Source organism: Emydura macquarii, unplaced genomic scaffold (genome assembly GCF_026122565.2).
Source record: "Emydura macquarii macquarii isolate MOO-44397 ecotype Brisbane River unplaced genomic scaffold, CSIRO-AGI_Emac_v2 contig_3348, whole genome shotgun sequence".
Classification (NCBI taxonomy): Eukaryota; Metazoa; Chordata; order Testudines; family Chelidae; genus Emydura; species Emydura macquarii.
The window spans coordinates 7,848,095-7,860,202 of NW_027133485.1; positions in this window are offsets into that span (position 1 = coordinate 7,848,095).

The following is a 12,108-nucleotide window of genomic DNA, read 5'->3' on the forward strand; positions in this document are numbered from 1 at the left end:
AGGCAGAGAGAGAAGTCTAGGTGAAGCAGGGAAAAGAAGGCAAGAGTACGCTTGATATTGCCACACTAATCATTGATCTAGGCTGGTTTCAATTGGCATTGCTCCACCGACTCCTTCCGCACAGCTGGTCCGGAGCGCAGCTGCCTGGTACTCCAACACTAACCCTTAAGTAGCTGTTAGAGCATAGGTATGTCTCCCTGTAATGATTCACTGTCTCTCTCCTTGTCTATGAGCCTTCGCCATGTTAAATTGATCAGGACAGTCCTGATTGCAGATTAAGTGACTGGCTATCAATGACTCAAAACCTGTCCATCCATCATTCACTTTGCAGCGAGGTCCCTTCCAAAACATTAGCCAAGTCATTTATCAATGTGACTCTTTGAGACAATAAAACAGGCACCTTGCAAAATTTAGTATTCAGCTCTTAAAGGTCTTAAAAGCATTTTTCAATTATGAATGGCCTGAAGGGAGTCATTCTTGTTTCATCTGGGGATGAATAAAGATGGAAAATAATAGCATATCAATAGTATTGCAACTTAGCAGTATTAATCTTTTAAGAGTTAAAATCGTTTGTATTTTCTACAACAAATATGGTACAAAAATGTTTCTCGATAAACAAAAGGTTAAACTTACATGTTTGAAACTGGGAATCCTATTTTGACCTGGCGTGACACATTTTGTTAAAGTGATGTCATTCCAAAAGGCCAATTTTTTAAATTCTCTGCATATGGGATATGTATGGAAGAGCACCAGAGGCTGGGTATGGGGAGAGTGTATGATCTAGAAGTTAGAGCAAGGGTCTGGAGTCATAGTCAGTGGGACTATTTGTGTAAGTACACATTTATGTAAAGATGGTGCAATCATCCCAGCACAGAAAATACAGGCAGCTTACAAGGATGTGACCTCAAGCACCTGTTTGATAAAATCTCGCTACACCCACCATGGACTGTCGTAGGCAGTAGAAAGTAGTAAGTGAAGTTTCATGCATTCACATTTTTATGGTGCTTTGTGAGAGAGAGGCCCAAACCAAAACCATCGATCCACACACTACTGAGCTTGGCGGAAGTTCGGATCAGATTTTGTTTAGCCTTATCTCAGTTTCTTTGAGTGGAAAAATATTTGAAAATGCAGTGAACACCCAGGCCACATGGAGAGAAAAGCCAAACTGAGCCTGGCCTTCCACAAGCATTCACAAATCGTGTGTCCGGCCTCAAACATTGTGTGACTGGCTTCAAAATCATGAGGGCTTTTTAAAATAATAACGTTGCGGTTCTTTTTATTTGACTTCTGCTTCCTGAGTCTTGAGGCAGCCCTCACTTCATGTTTTCAGGATTTGCTCTGCAACCACACGTGTTACAAACGCACTCGTTTTCAGTGAAAGCTAAGATTTTCATGCATTCTCTCGATGTCAGCAGCTAGGGCATTAAGACAAACACCAAATATCATAAGGCTCCTGATAAAATCTTGAGAGCTGCAATGCAAGATATTTGAACGCAGTTCTCTGGAAGAACGCTAGCTCTGTTCTACAACCAGTGTCACCAGCCCCCAACTTCTTCAGAATCCACATGCTCTGTTAGCAAGCTGTATATTTTGGATGCCAGCTCCACCCCTAGTTGGCTGAGCCCCACACATGGGAGGTATTTAACCTGGTTGAAAAGCCCTTCCTCCATTTTATAAATCAACCTTCCCCTTCCCAACGAGCCAAGCTCCTAAAACTGAGAAGCAGCTATAATAAAATAGCTCATTAATATTCCAGGGAGGGGCCGAATTCCTTACTAAGATACCAATCAAAATAGGGGAAAGAGCAAGTTAAGTATTACTTAGACAAGTTAGACGTCTTTAAGTCCGCAGGGCCTGATGAAATACCTCCTGGAATACCTTAAGACCTAACTGAAGAGATCTCTGAGCCATTAACGATTATCTTTGAGAACTCTGGGAGGACTGGAGAGATTCCAGAGGACTGGAAAAGGGCAAATATAGTACCTAGCTATAAGAAGGGGAATAAGGACAACCCAGGGAATTATGGACCACCTGAACTTTGGTACCTGGAAAGATAATGCAGCAAATAATCAAACAATCAGTTTGTAAGCACCTAGAAGATAATAAGATGATAAGTAACAGTCAACATGGATTTGTCACGAACAAATCATGTCAAACTAACCTAATATCCTTCTTTGACAGGGTAATAAGCTGTGTGTATAGGGAGGAAGCAGTAGATATGATATATCTCAACTTCAGTAAGGTTTCTGATACGGTCTCACATGACTGTCTCATAAACAAACCTACAAAATATAGCTTAGATGAACCTAGTTTAAGGTGGGTGCACAACTAGTTGGAAAACTGTACTCAGAGTAGTTATCAATGGTTCACAATCAAGCTGGAAGGGCATATTGAGGGGGATCCCGAAGGGATCTGTCCTGGGTCTGGGTCTATTCAATATCTTCATAAATGATTTGGATAATGGCATAGAGAATACACCTATAAAGTTGTGGATTTTACCAAGCTGGGAGGGGTTGCAAGCACTTTGGAGGACAGAATTAGAATTCAAAATGATCTTGACAAACTGGAGAAATGATCTGAAATAAACAGGATGAAATTCTATAAGGACAAATGTAAAGTACAACACTTAGGAAGGAATAATCAATTGCACAAATAGAAAATGGGAAATGACTGCCGAGGTGGGAATACTGCAGAAAAGGATCTGGGGTTTATACTGGATCACAAACTAAATAGGAATCAATAATGTGATACTGTGGCAAAAAAACCCAAATGTTATTCTTGGCTATATTAGTTAGGGGTCTTGTAAGCAAGATACGAGAAGTAATTCTCCACTCTATTCAGCATTGATAAGACCTCAGCTAGAGTTGTGTGTCTAGTTCTGGATGCCCCTTTTCAGGAAAGATGTGGACAAGTTGGAGAAAATCCACAGGACAGCAAGAAAAATGATTAGAGATCTAGAAACCATGACCTACGAGGAAAGATTGAAAAAACTGGTTTGTTTAGTCTGAAGAAGAGAAGACTTGGGGGGAGCAGAGAACATGATAACAGTCTTCATATATATTAAAGGTTGTTATAAAGAGGAGGATGATAAATTGTTCTTCTTATCCACTGAAGACAGAACAAGAAGCAATGGGCTTAAACTGCACCAAGGGAGATTTAGGTTAGACATTAGGGAACAATTCCTAACTGTCAGGGTAGTTAAGCACTGGAACAAATTACCAGGGAGGCTGTGAAATCGCCATCATTAGAGGTCTTTAAGAACAGGTTAGACAAACACCTGCCAGGGATGGTCTAGATAATTCTTAGTCCTGCCTCAGTGCAGGGACTGGACTAAACGACCTACTAAGGTCCCTTCCAGTCCAACATTTCTATGATTTCTATGTGCTCCATAGCACACAGGGTGTCAGGTTTCCCCATATCCTGTCTCCTCTGTGCAACAGAATCACAGAATTTGCTCCTTTATCCATACGTAACATGCTTTATCCCTGTCTAGAGGTTGGTCCACGTAAGAGAATAAGTGCCTACAAAAGCTGCCAACTAACAGTTACTCCTTTACTTCAAATACTAGGGGCTCATGGATTTGAGCCCTGAAGGTTCGTGATTCAAACTCGGCTGCAGACCCAAGTGGGGTAAAGCACGAGGCACAGAAATGTAGGAACTAGAAGCAGTAATGCCCCTGGCTAGTGCCACATTAATCACGGATTTAAAAACAGGGGCCTGCAGGTGTAGCTGTTAGAGATGAACAAAGGTCCAATGGTCAGGATGCTAGCCACCCGACTCTGCCACCAACTTCTTTGGTGACCTTGGGCCCAGAGTTTCAAAGATATTTAGGCACCTAGCTCCCACTGAAATCAATGGTAATTTGTTGCCTAAATACCTCTGAGGCTCTTGTGCGCTAACTCCCCAACGATAACATGCGAATAATAGTTCAGAACAATCCCTACCTCACATAGGGTGCTCTGAGGATAACTACATTAAAAGTTGTGAGTTGCCCCGATTCTACAGGAATGGGGCCAGCTAGACAGATACCTACCCATGCGCTGGTATGTTCTTAGAATAAAAACCTAGCTGAACACAAATACATTGTGGAGCGCCAGAAAAAGCCAGTGTTTCATTTTCCAAGCAAGCAAGACCCTGCATTGTATTATCCCGTACATAAAATCATAATGTGCTATTAAGAGCAGTTAAGACTCTAGATTGCACTTTGAAACCAGGTGTTTTTACTTTAAGGGGCTCCGTAACCCGTCAAAATGGGGCATTTATATAGATTTTCCATAGTTTACATGAAAAAAAATGTGTGAGGCCCAGTAAAGCTGTAGCCCTGAGAAAGCAGGTAAAGTTCCATCCTTTTGCAATTCATTAGATCTTTTCTTCTCTAGGATGCAGGTGGTGACCTAAGTGTTATTCACCCAAGAGTTATAAAAGGAAAAGAGGCATAAAAACGCTGCACGTTTTGATCAAATACATTTAGCATGTACAAAAATAAGTAGCTCTGCTCCTAAATGGACTCCCATGCCTCATAAAAGGGGACCCAAAGCACAACAGTCTTGTAAGTTTCTGCTTCAGTGTATTCAGACAAAGTTCAGCACAGAGTGCATTGTACTACACGGCACTGAGCCCATGCTTTGCTTAGTACACACACACAGTGAAAAGATGGCCACTGAAGCCCTCTAAGAGATGCAAACAGGTTTAAATCCTCCTTAAATCTGGATTCCCCACCCTCCCCCCATTAAACTATATGTGCTGCTTTGACGAGAAGGAATTCAGGAAATGTTCTCATATTGCACTTAAACCAGGAGAGGACTTGAAGAGGACAGATGGACCTAAGCCATTATGTTCAGCTGCAGAGCCAGTGTCCCCAGAGTTTGAGTCTACGCTGGCTCTGCTACCACCCTCATAGCCAAAGTATCAAGCACTGTAGATCCAGTGTTCCAGTTTGGGCCAAGCTCTAAGCTCTCAACATTAAGGGTGAAAATCAGCATAGCTCCGCTGACTTACACTAGCTGAGAATCTGGACCTAAATCTTCTGTTCAGTTATTAACAAAAAGTGATCTTGCTCACCTAGGGACTGATTGAAATAACACCACCTAGCTTTTGGATAGTGTTTTCCTATGGGAATCTCAAAGTGCGTCACAAAGTGTCATTCACCTCATTTTACAGAGGGCAAAACTGAGGCATGGAGCAATTAAGTGACTTGCCCAAGGGCACACATGAAGTATGGGGCAGAGAAGGGAATTGAAGCTAGGTCAGCTGAGTACCACCCTAACCAGTAGGACATCCTTCCTCTCCAAGCACTATTGTAACAGAAATAATTGGGAAGTCATGTCAACCGTAGGGAGACAGCCTGGCAAAAGTTACCCAGATCAGAGTAAGAGAAGGAAACAAATGGGGCCTCAAGATTGGCATCACTGGTGCAGCTAGGGCAGAGAGATGCAGTTGTTAGACTCTGTCTACATTAGGAAACTTTCCCACCACTGCTATCCACTGACATAACTCCACCACCGGAAATCTTGTGTGGAGGCGGCCCTGGCATTTTGACCCCACCGCTTCACCTGGGCCAGCTCTGAATAAAGCTAAAGGAGAGTGACACCGCCAATTAAAAGAAATGTTTCTGACCCATCCGCATCAAAGCCCCTGGCAATTCAGCTCCACAGCTTGCAGTGACCACAGGGAACTTTACCCCCGCAGCTCCTACCATAGCCACTGTCCAAGAGACAAGGCCGGGCAGATTAGTGCAGAGACTTGAAGCCAACGGCAAGAAGTGGTGCGCCGTGCAATGGGGGAGCCAACGGAGGGGTTCAGAGAGGAGTGTGCCCAGTGGGCAGGTGAGTGGGAGAACTACAGTGAGGATGGAAGCGAGACCAACACCCCGGACCTTTGCTAGTATCGCTGAACGAACATTCCAGTCTCCAGCCCTCACCTTGACCATGACTGCGACCAGCTTTAGCCGGCCCTTCAAAGGGATGGATTGGGTTTCTAAAAAGTCTCTCTCATCTCCATCATTGACTTCAATGGAGCCAGGCCAATTTATACTAGCTAAGGATCTGGCCCATTGTATCTATGAAAAGCCAAATCAAAAAAAGTTTGCCAGTTTCCTAGCTTGCCAGATTAAACAAGACATTTGCCTCCCACTTCTGAGCTCTTCTACGTGGGTTTATGATCCCCAAAGGGTGTAGAAAGTCAGCCATCATTGGGTCTTATTTAACTTGGCCATTTCCACTAAAAGAAACAAAACATATATTAAATTCACAAAGTGTGAATGAGGATTTTTCCACCTTCAGTCTATACATTTCCTCATAAATAACAGGCTTGTTCAAATGGATTTTTCTTTTTGTATGTGATGTTAGTAACTAGATCTGTACAAACCACACAAAGAATAAAATCCCAATATGTAATATCGCCAGGATGGTATCACACGATTCCCCAGGGTAATTCATGCAAAGCTGTGAATTTTCAGCATGCAGCACTGTGATTGGGAAGATTATCTTCAGAATTTGAACCCAGGACTTTCAACACCTCCATCACCTGGCCTAAACGAGCATATCCATTGGCTGATAGCAATAACAGGCTTGTATCATCTAGGTAGTCCAGTCATTAAAGAGGGACATGACACACTTATAAAGAGCGTATCAACTGCACAGGCTCCTCTGTAAAAATGTTCTCTTCTTCCTTTGGAGATTTGCATTTGTTCAATTGCACAGTCATTTTAGAAGGAGCTGTAGCTAAGATGTTCAAAGGCATCTAAGGGAGTTAGGTGCTGGGAGTTGGACACCTAACTCATTTAACCTCTTTGAAAATCCTTTCTAGTAATACAACCTTCCCAAAACACAGCCAGTGATTTATTTTCTCTAACAAGCTTTTTTTTCCTTTCCTTTCCTTTTTTTTTTTTTTTCTTCAAACCCAGAAAGGAGAAAAACATTTTACATCCAAAAAACCCCTTTCCTGTCTCACAGCTGCAGACCAAAAGACAAAAATAATCTCCCCCTTCCCCACCCCTGAAAAAAAAAAAAAAACTCCCTCTCCCCGCCACAGCTCTCTCACACGCTCCTGCTTCACACCGGTTCTCGTGCCAAGAGGTGAGACGCCAAAAGTGACCACAGCGCGTTTTGGTTTACATCAACTTCCTCGTCCCACCAAGGAGCTGGACCCGCCCACAGGAGAAGAATTAAAATAAAGAATGGCTTTGCCCAACTGCCTTACACAACCTGTGAAAAGCAGAAGCCTCGCTTGCAAACGCCTACCTGACAGAGTGCAAACGGACCGAAAACTCTTTCTGCAATCTTGAAAAATAATCCATCCTGACCTCAGCGAAGATTCCCCTAATTTCAGGCCCTGATCCTGCAGTGAGCATTCCCCTGTACACACATGTAGCTCCCTTGAACTCAGTGGGACTCTGCAGGGGTGCAGAGTCTGCCCATGCAGATCCCAGTTGCAAAATTGTGTCCTTTGTCAGTCTCAGGATTAGCACCTTTCTCAGCCAGCCCCTGACCCTGCAAATACAATGCTGCAGCCCTGGACAGGTTGTCAGCAGCGGGGATTAAAGCCGGGACATCTAAATGCAGGAGACTCCACTGTCTGAGCTGAAAACCCAGCTCCATTAGGCTCAGCAACCGCAATAGGTGGCCCAGCCACCACTACAGGGGCCCGAGTGCACAGGGAGCAGATTCACAAGCACACACATGCTTATAGCAGAAGAGTTAAGTCAAGTCTGGGACTCGGTGTTCGTAGGATTGGGGGCCTGCTCTCTATCTGGTTTACAAAGGTCCGCTGCACACAAAGTGTGTAATGGCTCCAAAGGAGACATGACAATGGGCAATCTAGTAAATATCTGCTTTTCACGGCCTACTTCTGCCGAGGGACTTCCTTTCTTTTTTCAAACCACTCTTCAGAAATACACAGAAAACAAAGCAGAGCACTTTTGATTGTGGCTAGCTCAAACGTCCCATTTCTCTCCTCTCTCAGCTCCTTTCTCCTCCCATCCGTCCCATCACAAAGTCTCATAAGTGAAGCAGGAAGCCAGAAACGTCTCAGTTCAAGTCCAAGTTTCGAACCTCAGGGCTCCAATTTAGGCAAACGACTTTGTCAAATCCATGTGTGTGTCTGCAGCAACTAAAGGGTTAAATGGGACCGATGCTTTTCCTCACTGTAGTATATTGGGTAGTGTCCCTTTAAATAGTTTAGTTTGGAAGCCCTCTAGCATCCCTCACTGTCTTTTATGTTTCAGGGCCCTGTTAGAGCAGAATTGTGCATACGCAGCCAGGCCTTGCACGTTGTATATAGTTACTTAAACATAATTATTTGGACTCCACTGTGCCATTGTGGCTCCTTCCCATTACATTTGTTGTGTAAGCAGCACAAGTCAACCCAATCACTGCGCATAAAGAGCAAAGAAGTTCAGTCTGAACTATGTTTATTTTAGATCTACAAAACAACAAAGGCTCAGGACCCAGCAACGCAGATATATTCTTTTGTGAAAATCTGCACCAAACTTCACAGAAAATGGCCACCCGTCTCGACAAACAGAGGAGTCCTCACAGATTTAAAGACGCAATACACAGAAAACAAGATGACAGTCACATAGCTAAATGCATCTCAAGGGAAATAGGCTTATTACCTATAGTTTTAAGATCAGTCGCCAGCCTCTTTCTCCTGAACACGTCATTGGTTAGTCGGTCCTATTTTTTTTTCTTTCCCAAATAAATATTATATGCCCAATATATCTGGGGAATGAGTGCCAATTTATGGATACAATGTAATAGATTAGGTTAGATTAGATTAGATTAGATAGACATTATAAAAATGGAGTACTTGAAACCTACAATAGAATCCTTCAACCAACAGTGTACTAGTGTCCATTTCCTAGTATATAGGAGTATACTTCAATTACTTCCAAACATCAACAGTGCTCATTGATTTCTTGATTTACCTTAGAAATCATATAGCAGCCCCAAGAAAGAAAACCACGCACGGTAAAAGCACATGGAAAAAAGAATTCACTGCTTAATTCTGTTGCTGTTCAATATGGTCCCAATCCTGGTGTCACTGAAATCAGTGGGAGTTTGACCATTAACTTCAATGGAAGCAGAACCATGCTCTATATTTGAATCTGAATGTGTGGGTGTTACACTTTGTAAGTGATGTTTGAATCCTCCTAGATTTAAGTAACTGCAGACACAAAGTGAAAGGCTAACAAAGGCTGGCTCATCAGAGATGTGTAATATATGAATGTAGCTGATCTGCAACCCTCGACAGTTTTAATGACCTTAAAAATTAGGTTCACAACAATACAGAAATATCAAACTTAGGCCTGAATCACCACTGCATTGGTGCAATTTATGTCAGTGTAACCACATTGACAGCAAATGTAATCCCACTGAAATCAATGGAGTTCAAGCAGCATAAAACCCACAGTAAGTGGAATCAGGTTCTCAACCTATGCAGCTTCTCAGACTTCTAATGAAGGTTTCTTAGGGCTAGTCTACACTAGAAGCGCTGCAGCTGCGCCACAGCGGCATGTCTAGTGAGGAGAGAGTTCTCCCGTCAACATAACAAAACCAGCTCCATGAGAAGCAGTAGCTATGTCAGCAGGAGAAGCTCTCCCACCAACGTAGCGCTTAGGTTGGTGTAACTTATGTCACAGGGGGATGGCTTATTCACACCTCTATGCAACACAAGTTATACCGACATTAGTGGTAGTGTGTGCAAGCCCTTATATAGGCACCCAGATCCCACGGTGATGGACCCAGTACAGCCTTCATCCACTAAAGCACTTAAGCATATGCTTAACTTTATACACATGGGTAGTTTCCTACAACAATGTGACTATTTGTGTGCTCAAAGTTAAGCATGTGCTTAAGTGCTTTACTGAATCAGGGCCTATAAGAACCTGACTAGAATAGAATAGAATAGAATAGAATAGAATAGAATAGAAATCACAGCTTATAAACTATTGTGCAAAAGCTGCACTGATCCCAGAGGAAACAGGATCCCATTCTTAAACTCCCAATTTCTACCCAAACCAAATCTCTTTTCTTTTTTTCCCTGGAGATATTTTTGAGACTCCCTATCTTAAGAGTCGGAGCCTGGGAGAAAGAAATAGCGCTAATTTTGCTGAAAGTCCCCACCTCCCCCGGACTTCTTTCGTTTATTTCAGACATGACCTTTTGATTTCTCGGGTAGAGTGTAAATTACATGTCGCCAGCATAAAATATTAAATCCAATTTATATTTAATTATTGATGTTATTATGTATTCCATAGTAATGGCAGCAGGAAAAAAAATCCACCCCACCATTAACTGGCTTTGTTGCATTAGCAGCTTCTTGAGGTTAGATATCTTCCTCTGTTTCTCCTTAACTGTATGATTGATGGTTATGGGGAAGTTTGTAAATAGTCTTCCAGAAATACTTCATCTGATTATTGTACCTATAAAAGACATCGGGAGAACTTTTTAAACCGCTACTAATTATTTGTTCAGATAAAGAGCAAACAACTAGAAAAGCTACTCGCTTATAGTACTCCTAACCAGCCCCTTTGGAGGCTGGCTGCTTTGATAACCCTCTAGCAGTCAAAGATGGGGTTATGCAAACCATCCTGGGTTTTATAAAAAAAAAAAAAAAAAAGACAGTGGGGAACCACAGTGGTTTTTCCAGCTGAGATTTAACCAATATGTTAAACTTCAGTTTGACATTGTTTTTACTAAAATATTAATCACTCAGTCTCATTTCTACTTGATTAGAGCTAATTTTCTCCCCATATATATTTAATGTAAATGATCTGATGTGTACGGAGCGTCACTGCTCTGGTGCGTGGTTATAGCTTCATTTCATCACGTGCAGTGACATGATTTATTAACATCAAAAACACCCCAGTCTCCAGCAGAGGCTCCAGTCGCAGCTAAGCATGTGGGCCAATATTTTACACACAGGACTGCAGCCAGGAGTCCTGAAGTGGCCTGAAGATACCAAATCAAAACACACTTAGGGCCTGATCCAAAGTCCATTGAAATCAATGCAGAGACTCCTGTTGGCCTCAGTGGGTTTTGGATCAGGCCCTTAAAGAATTAATTATTTTAAGGGGCAGTATTGCTGTTTCCAGGGAAGGCCATGCACAACAGGAACAGTATCTACCAACCGTGAACTCCAACAAAGGATGCTGCATTCCTGGGCCCAGGGGTGTGGTTCTGAATGGACATCCACCAGAATGGCACCCTCCACGTGGCATGACCTCATGCGCATGGCATGTGAGAGATCACACTATGAGGCAAAAGTGCCATTCCGTCACAATCCAGCACCACTACTCCCGTGCCCCGGCCCCATCTACAGACCAACCCACCCTCTCCCTTCCATGATCCTACCCCGACTGCCCTCATCTCCCCCCATCCTTTGAAAGTTGCACTTTGTTTCCACCTGGTAGGGGTTACCCAAGGTCCTGGAGTTTCAGAGAAGGAGAAGGATAGGAGACTCTCCACAGAGTATTCCGCTAGAGAGGGGATGTCATGGTTACACAGAGACGGGGGGATCCTGTAAGTGATGGACAGGGTAGCTGGGTGAAACTCCACATCTATTACTTGACACAGGAACCCACAACTCCCAGGGTCAGGCCTGAGCAAAAGCGAGAGTCACCTCGTTGTTACAGTGTGCCTGTGGGATACACACAGTTGTGCTTCCTCAGTGTGACTGTAGACAATAAGCAATTAGAGGCGGGACAGAAGAAAATCAAATGCCAGGGTGAATAACAGTGGGGTGGCACCTCCCTTCCCAACCCCACCTACAGACTCATAGACGTGAGAGATGAGAACGAACCATCCAGCCCCCGTTTCTCCTTCGCCAGCACACGATTGTTCCCTACCACGTATTCTCCAGTGCTTCACTCCGTCTAGCTTTACAGGCCTCAGGTGATGCACTTCCATCCCCCCTCCATTGGCAGCCCACTCCCAGCAGCCCTGATATACAGCCAACATTCTTCTGTTCTTAACCCCATCCTGCTCCCCCCCTGGAGCCCACCCTGAAAGATTCCTCCCTCTCCTTGGCATTGACATGTCGTCACTTTCCCTAGAACGTTCCCCGGGCGCAGAGACCTCACAGGACAACTCTGCTTCCAAGTGTCGT